The sequence below is a fragment of the Hypomesus nipponensis genome, chromosome 20, assembly GCF_054491055.1.
Source record: "Hypomesus nipponensis isolate SF chromosome 20, ASM5449105v1, whole genome shotgun sequence".
NCBI lineage: Eukaryota > Metazoa > Chordata > Actinopteri > Osmeriformes > Osmeridae > Hypomesus > Hypomesus nipponensis.
The window spans coordinates 2040001-2045000 of NC_140380.1; the positions used below are offsets into that span (position 1 = coordinate 2040001).

General features: G+C 46.9%; 16 non-coding genes and 2 pseudogenes across 16 annotated transcripts in view; all 18 read left to right on the top strand.

Moving 5' to 3' along the window:
* LOC146244855 (5S ribosomal RNA) overlaps window positions 1-48 on the top strand; it is a 119-nt gene extending 71 nt beyond the window's left edge. Inside the window, exon 1 of the ribosomal RNA XR_014740368.1 lies at window positions 1-48. This exon is cut by the window's left edge and continues 71 nt beyond it. This is a non-coding gene — a ribosomal RNA (5S ribosomal RNA).
* Window positions 49-234: 186 nt separating this feature from the next.
* Window positions 235-353, top strand: LOC146244856 (5S ribosomal RNA). Its single transcript, XR_014738498.1, has one exon. It is a non-coding gene; the product is annotated as a 5S ribosomal RNA (ribosomal RNA).
* A 174-nt stretch (window positions 354-527) lies between these two features.
* LOC146244857 (5S ribosomal RNA) lies at window positions 528-646 on the top strand. Its single transcript, XR_014738499.1, has one exon. It is a non-coding gene; the product is annotated as a 5S ribosomal RNA (ribosomal RNA).
* A 180-nt stretch (window positions 647-826) lies between these two features.
* On the top strand, window positions 827-945 carry LOC146244858 (5S ribosomal RNA). Its single transcript, XR_014738500.1, has one exon. It is a non-coding gene; the product is annotated as a 5S ribosomal RNA (ribosomal RNA).
* A 188-nt stretch (window positions 946-1133) lies between these two features.
* On the top strand, window positions 1134-1252 carry LOC146244859 (5S ribosomal RNA). Its single transcript, XR_014740369.1, has one exon. It is a non-coding gene; the product is annotated as a 5S ribosomal RNA (ribosomal RNA).
* Window positions 1253-1440: 188 nt separating this feature from the next.
* Window positions 1441-1559, top strand: LOC146244860 (5S ribosomal RNA). Its single transcript, XR_014740370.1, has one exon. It is a non-coding gene; the product is annotated as a 5S ribosomal RNA (ribosomal RNA).
* Window positions 1560-1749: 190 nt separating this feature from the next.
* On the top strand, window positions 1750-1868 carry LOC146244861 (5S ribosomal RNA). The gene has a single exon (XR_014738501.1). It is a non-coding gene; the product is annotated as a 5S ribosomal RNA (ribosomal RNA).
* A 174-nt stretch (window positions 1869-2042) lies between these two features.
* LOC146244862 (5S ribosomal RNA) lies at window positions 2043-2161 on the top strand. The gene has a single exon (XR_014738502.1). It is a non-coding gene; the product is annotated as a 5S ribosomal RNA (ribosomal RNA).
* A 170-nt stretch (window positions 2162-2331) lies between these two features.
* LOC146244863 (5S ribosomal RNA) lies at window positions 2332-2450 on the top strand. The gene has a single exon (XR_014738503.1). It is a non-coding gene; the product is annotated as a 5S ribosomal RNA (ribosomal RNA).
* A 178-nt stretch (window positions 2451-2628) lies between these two features.
* Window positions 2629-2747, top strand: LOC146244864 (5S ribosomal RNA). The gene has a single exon (XR_014739307.1). It is a non-coding gene; the product is annotated as a 5S ribosomal RNA (ribosomal RNA).
* A 172-nt stretch (window positions 2748-2919) lies between these two features.
* LOC146244865 (5S ribosomal RNA) lies at window positions 2920-3038 on the top strand. The gene has a single exon (XR_014739763.1). It is a non-coding gene; the product is annotated as a 5S ribosomal RNA (ribosomal RNA).
* A 172-nt stretch (window positions 3039-3210) lies between these two features.
* On the top strand, window positions 3211-3329 carry LOC146244866 (5S ribosomal RNA). Its single transcript, XR_014738504.1, has one exon. It is a non-coding gene; the product is annotated as a 5S ribosomal RNA (ribosomal RNA).
* A 172-nt stretch (window positions 3330-3501) lies between these two features.
* Window positions 3502-3610, top strand: LOC146244867 (5S ribosomal RNA; annotated as a pseudogene).
* Window positions 3611-3796: 186 nt separating this feature from the next.
* LOC146244868 (5S ribosomal RNA) lies at window positions 3797-3915 on the top strand (annotated as a pseudogene).
* Window positions 3916-4105: 190 nt separating this feature from the next.
* On the top strand, window positions 4106-4224 carry LOC146244869 (5S ribosomal RNA). The gene has a single exon (XR_014739764.1). It is a non-coding gene; the product is annotated as a 5S ribosomal RNA (ribosomal RNA).
* Window positions 4225-4398: 174 nt separating this feature from the next.
* On the top strand, window positions 4399-4517 carry LOC146244870 (5S ribosomal RNA). The gene has a single exon (XR_014738507.1). It is a non-coding gene; the product is annotated as a 5S ribosomal RNA (ribosomal RNA).
* A 170-nt stretch (window positions 4518-4687) lies between these two features.
* LOC146244871 (5S ribosomal RNA) lies at window positions 4688-4806 on the top strand. Its single transcript, XR_014738508.1, has one exon. It is a non-coding gene; the product is annotated as a 5S ribosomal RNA (ribosomal RNA).
* A 186-nt stretch (window positions 4807-4992) lies between these two features.
* The window catches only part of LOC146244872 (5S ribosomal RNA), a 119-nt gene continuing 111 nt past the window's right edge, over window positions 4993-5000 (top strand). Inside the window, exon 1 of the ribosomal RNA XR_014739309.1 lies at window positions 4993-5000. This exon is cut by the window's right edge and continues 111 nt beyond it. This is a non-coding gene — a ribosomal RNA (5S ribosomal RNA).

Consider the following 5000-nt stretch of genomic DNA (forward strand, 5'->3'; position numbering starts at 1 on the left):
TTAGTACTTGGATGGGAGACCGCCTGGGAATACCAGGTGCTGTATGCTCTTTTGCTCATTCACTTAGAAACTGACATCTTGCAATATGCACAAGTAGTCCTTCATGAAAGGGGCTGGAAGCTGTTTTCATTTTGACACGAGAGAGAGAGAGAGAGAGAGAGAGAGAGAGACTACCTTGCATTGTCAATTGCTAAATCTGTATATGGATAAGTAGCCTATGGTTGTCAACTTATTTCGTACGGCCATACCAGCCTGGCAACGCCCGATCTCGTCTGATCTCGGAAGCTAAGCAGGGTCGGGCCTGGTTAGTACTTGGATGGGAGACCGCCTGGGAATACCAGGTGCTGTATGCTCTTTTGCTCATTCACTTAGAAACTGAAATCTTGCAATATGCACAAGTAGTCCTTCATGAAAGGGGCTGGAAGCTGTTTTCATTTTGACACGAGAGAGAGAGAGAGAGAGACCACCTTGCATTGTCAATTGCTAAATCTGTATATGGATAAGTAGCCTATGGTTGTCAACTTATTTCGTACGGCCATACCAGCCTGGCAACGCCCGATCTCGTCTGATCTCGGAAGCTAAGCAGGGTCGGGCCTGGTTAGTACTTGGATGGGAGACCGCCTGGGAATACCAGGTGCTGTATGCTCTTTTGCTCATTCACTTAGAAACTGACATCTTGCAATATGCACAAGTAGTCCTTCATGAAAGGGGCTGGAAGCTGTTTTCATTTTGACACGAGAGAGAGAGAGAGAGAGAGAGAGACCACCTTGCATTGTCAATTGCTAAATCTGTATATGGATAAGTAGCCTATGGTTGTCAACTTATTTCGTACGGCCATACCAGCCTGGCAACGCCCGATCTCGTCTGATCTCGGAAGCTAAGCAGGGTCGGGCCTGGTTAGTACTTGGATGGGAGACCGCCTGGGAATACCAGGTGCTGTATGCTCTTTTGCTCATTCACTTAGAAACTGACATCTTGCAATATGCACAAGTAGTCCTTCATGAAAGGGGCTGGAAGCTGTTTTCATTTTGACACGAGAGAGAGAGAGAGAGAGAGAGAGAGAGAGAGACTACCTTGCATTGTCAATTGCTAAATCTGTATATGGATAAGTAGCCTATGGTTGTCAACTTATTTAGTACGGCCATACCAGCCTGGCAACGCCCGATCTCGTCTGATCTCGGAAGCTAAGCAGGGTCGGGCCTGGTTAGTACTTGGATGGGAGACCGCCTGGGAATACCAGGTGCTGTATGCTCTTTTGCTCATTCACTTAGAAACTGACATCTTGCAATATGCACAAGTAGTCCTTCATGAAAGGGGCTGGAAGCTGTTTTCATTTTGACACGAGAGAGAGAGAGAGAGAGAGAGAGAGAGAGAGACTACCTTGCATTGTCAATTGCTAAATCTGTATATGGATAAGTAGCCTATGGTTGTCAACTTATTTAGTACGGCCATACCAGCCTGGCAACGCCCGATCTCGTCTGATCTCGGAAGCTAAGCAGGGTCGGGCCTGGTTAGTACTTGGATGGGAGACCGCCTGGGAATACCAGGTGCTGTATGCTCTTTTGCTCATTCACTTAGAAACTGACATCTTGCAATATGCACAAGTAGTCCTTCATGAAAGGGGCTGGAAGCTGTTTTCATTTTGACACGAGAGAGAGAGAGAGAGAGAGAGAGAGAGAGAGAGACTACCTTGCATTGTCAATTGCTAAATCTGTATATGGATAAGTAGCCTATGGTTGTCAACTTATTTCGTACGGCCATACCAGCCTGGCAACGCCCGATCTCGTCTGATCTCGGAAGCTAAGCAGGGTCGGGCCTGGTTAGTACTTGGATGGGAGACCGCCTGGGAATACCAGGTGCTGTATGCTCTTTTGCTCATTCACTTAGAAACTGAAATCTTGCAATATGCACAAGTAGTCCTTCATGAAAGGGGCTGGAAGCTGTTTTCATTTTGACACAAGAGAGAGAGAGAGAGAGACCACCTTGCATTGTCAATTGCTAAATCTGTATATGGATAAGTAGCCTATGGTTGTCAACTTATTTCGTACGGCCATACCAGCCTGGCAACGCCCGATCTCGTCTGATCTCGGAAGCTAAGCAGGGTCGGGCCTGGTTAGTACTTGGATGGGAGACCGCCTGGGAATACCAGGTGCTGTATGCTCTTTTGCTCATTCACTTAGAAACTGACATCTTGCAATATGCACAAGTAGTCCTTCATGAAAGGGGCTGGAAGCTGTTTTCATTTTGACACGAGAGAGAGAGAGAGACTACCTTGCATTGTCAATTGCTAAATCTGTATATGGATAAGTAGCCTATGGTTGTCAACTTATTTCGTACGGCCATACCAGCCTGGCAACGCCCGATCTCGTCTGATCTCGGAAGCTAAGCAGGGTCGGGCCTGGTTAGTACTTGGATGGGAGACCGCCTGGGAATACCAGGTGCTGTATGCTCTTTTGCTCATTCACTTAGAAACTGACATCTTGCAATATGCACAAGTAGTCCTTCATGAAAGGGGCTGGAAACTGTTTTCATTTTGACACGAGAGAGAGAGAGAGAGAGAGAGACCACCTTGCATTGTCAAATGCCAAATCTGTATATGGATAAGTAGCCTATGGTTGTCAACTTATTTCGTACGGCCATACCAGCCTGGCAACGCCCGATCACGTCTGATCTCGGAAGCTAAGCAGGGTCGGGCCTGGTTAGTACTTGGATGGGAGACCGCCTGGGAATACCAGGTGCTGTATGCTCTTTTGCTCATTCACTTAGAAACTGACATCTTGCAATATGCACAAGTAGTCCTTCATGAAAGGGGCTGGAAGCTGTTTTCATTTTGACACGAGAGAGAGAGAGAGAGACCACCTTGCATTGTCAATTGCTAAATCTGTATATGGATAAGTAGCCTATGGTTGTCAACTTATTTTGTACGGCCATACCAGCCTGGCAACGCCCGATCTCGTCTGATCTCGGAAGCTAAGCAGGGTCGGGCCTGGTTAGTACTTGGATGGGAGACCGCCTGGGAATACCAGGTGCTGTATGCTCTTTTGCTCATTCACTTAGAAACTGACATCTTGCAATATGCACAAGTAGTCCTTCATGAAAGGGGCTGGAAGCTGTTTTCATTTTGACACGAGAGAGAGAGAGAGAGACCACCTTGCATTGTCAATTGCTAAATCTGTATATGGATAAGTAGCCTATGGTTGTCAACTTATTTCGTACGGCCATACCAGCCTGGCAACGCCCGATCTCGTCTGATCTCGGAAGCTAAGCAGGGTCGGGCCTGGTTAGTACTTGGATGGGAGACCGCCTGGGAATACCAGGTGCTGTATGCTCTTTTGCTCATTCACTTAGAAACTGACATCTTGCAATATGCACAAGTAGTCCTTCATGAAAGGGGCTGGAAGCTTTTTTCATTTTGACACGAGAGAGAGAGAGAGAGACCACCTTGCATTGTCAATTGCTAAATCTGTATATGGATAAGTAGCCTATGGTTGTCAACTTATTTCGTACGGCCATACCAGCCTGGCCACGCCTGATCTCGGAAGCTAAGCAGGGTCGGGCCTGGTTAGTACTTGGATGGGAGACCGCCTGGGAATACCAGGTGCTGTATGCTCTTTTGCTCATTCACTTAGAAACTGACATCTTGCAATATGCACAAGTAGTCCTTCATGAAAGGGGCTGGAAGCTGTTTTCATTTTGACACGAGAGAGAGAGAGAGAGAGAGAGAGAGAGAGACTACCTTGCATTGTCAATTGCTAAATCTGTATATGGATAAGTAGCCTATGGTTGTCAACTTATTTAGTACGGCCATACCAGCCTGGCAACGCCCGATCTCGTCTGATCTCGGAAGCTAAGCAGGGTCGGGTCTGGTTAGTACTTGGATGGGAGACCGCCTGGGAATACCAGGTGCTGTATGCTCTTTTGCTCATTCACTTAGAAACTGACATCTTGCAATATGCACAAGTAGTCCTTCATGAAAGGGGCTGGAAGCTGTTTTCATTTTGACACGAGAGAGAGAGAGAGAGAGAGAGAGAGAGAGAGAGACTACCTTGCATTGTCAATTGCTAAATCTGTATATGGATAAGTAGCCTATGGTTGTCAACTTATTTTGTACGGCCATACCAGCCTGGCAACGCCCGATCTCGTCTGATCTCGGAAGCTAAGCAGGGTCGGGCCTGGTTAGTACTTGGATGGGAGACCGCCTGGGAATACCAGGTGCTGTATGCTCTTTTGCTCATTCACTTAGAAACTGAAATCTTGCAATATGCACAAGTAGTCCTTCATGAAAGGGGCTGGAAGCTGTTTTCATTTTGACACGAGAGAGAGAGAGAGAGAGACCACCTTGCATTGTCAATTGCTAAATCTGTATATGGATAAGTAACCTATGGTTGTCAACTTATTTCGTACGGCCATACCAGCCTGGCAACGCCCGATCTCGTCTGATCTCGGAAGCTAAGCAGGGTCGGGCCTGGTTAGTACTTGGATGGGAGACCGCCTGGGAATACCAGGTGCTGTATGCTCTTTTGCTCATTCACTTAGAAACTGACATCTTGCAATATGCACAAGTAGTCCTTCATGAAAGGGGCTGGAAGCTGTTTTCATTTTGACACGAGAGAGAGAGAGAGACTACCTTGCATTGTCAATTGCTAAATCTGTATATGGATAAGTAGCCTATGGTTGTCAACTTATTTCGTACGGCCATACCAGCCTGGCAACGCCCGATCTCGTCTGATCTCGGAAGCTAAGCAGGGTCGGGCCTGGTTAGTACTTGGATGGGAGACCGCCTGGGAATACCAGGTGCTGTATGCTCTTTTGCTCATTCACTTAGAAACTGACATCTTGCAATATGCACAAGTAGTCCTTCATGAAAGGGGCTGGAAACTGTTTTCATTTTGACACGAGAGAGAGAGAGAGAGAGAGAGAGAGAGAGACCACCTTGCATTGTCAAATGCCAAATCTGTATATGGATAAGTAGCCTATGGTTGTCAACTTATTTCGTACGG